This window comes from Crocuta crocuta, unplaced genomic scaffold (genome assembly GCF_008692635.1).
Source record: "Crocuta crocuta isolate KB4526 unplaced genomic scaffold, BGI_CrCroc_1.0 scaffold1307, whole genome shotgun sequence".
In the NCBI taxonomy this organism is placed as follows: Eukaryota; Metazoa; Chordata; class Mammalia; order Carnivora; family Hyaenidae; genus Crocuta; species Crocuta crocuta.
This window is the reverse complement of record NW_027533394.1, coordinates 134,008-135,592: the sequence shown is the minus strand read 5'-3', so window position 1 is coordinate 135,592 and position 1,585 is coordinate 134,008.

Genomic DNA, 1,585 nt, shown 5'->3' with positions numbered 1-1,585 from the left:
AATTAGGCCTATCTGACCCAAGGGTGTGAGCCCCTAGTGGTGTCCACTGCTCTATCAGATAGGATGTCCTTAGCTCAGTCCTGAAGTAGGCAGAATGATGTGCCTCACTGGGACATGGTATGTGATTAGGAACAGTTAGTTGTTCCCTGCTTCAAACACATTCAAGCTTATAACAGATATTTAATATACACAGGAAGTGTTTGCAAAGAGTATATATTATTTTCAGTCAATAGATACTAAGGATGCTCAAAAATATACATTCATTTTTCTTTTGTTTACTCAACATTTACTGCTTACCATGGCAAGTGCTAAGGATGTATAAAGCCACATGGTCCCTGCCCTTAAGGAATTCAATCTGATGGGGGAAACACAAAATAAGCATTTACACAAGCACTCTAATATGTATACAGTAGGTGTCCAAACTGTGTGCAATAGGACCACAATCAATAAATAACATAATCCTCAAATGCAACAGATGCCTGATGTGTGGGCATAGTACTGGTTTGATGCTCAAAGTAGTCGTAATAAACCTATTTGGAAACTGCTCAATGAACATGCACACAATAGGAGTAGATGTACACATAGTAGGTACCCAAATGCACACGACGGGCTATACACAATGAATACAACCCACGTACACAGATGTTTGATAAGTACACTGTAGGCTTACAAATGGCAGGTGTTTAATACAGTAGGCACTAGTAGGCGATAAATATGCTGTTGCTAAACATCCACCAGTTAAAATATATATACAGTCAGGCTTATTTTATAGGAGTGCCTTTCACAAATGTGTACACAATGAAAGTGCATACAGAACATTTGAAAGTGTTCATTAAAATGCTGACTGACAATGACTCTTTGAGGGGTATGAATGGAAGCCCAAACTCTGAGAGGCCTCTACACATAACCTCGGATGAAAGAAGTATTTCCTTCCTCTCCTTGGGACCCAGGATTCCAAAAATCCATAATTCCCAGGGGATGAGCAACGTCTTGCTTTCAAAGCCCTAGAGGTGTCAGCGCCTAGAGCTGGGAACTCCCTCGTCTCCCCCAACCTGCCTGCCAGCATAAGGGGCTAGTTGCTGTCAGGCACCCAAAGCCGCCCTCTGTGGCCCACACCGGAAAGACCCTGAAGAAGAAAGTGTTGGGGCGGGGCTCGCGCCAGGGCTGAGGTCAGAGAGGGGGGAGCCAGTTGGGGCCCACCACCCACCAACGCCAGCTCCTCTTCCGGTCTCTCTTCCTACCGCGCATGCGCACCACTGGCCTTTAAACGTGCGCCGCCGGTCCACCGGAAAAAGGATCCGGCAGTTTAATCACAACTTTGCTCCTCCGCCACCGAAGTGGACTATATGCTCTCAGTCTGGGAGGTACTTTTGAGTTCCCGCTTCCAAATAGGGAACCCATGTCTGAAGATTCAGCTCAGTCTCCACGGGATGAAAGTTTCTTAGAGCTTGGTCTCATGCAAGGTATACGAGGCTCGGAGGGACACACTGCGGAGGGATCCGGTTTGTTGTGGTGAGGGAGGGGGGGAGACGCTGACAAACCAAGATGGCGGCGGCGGCGGCGAAGGCCGTGGCGGCTGGGAGGT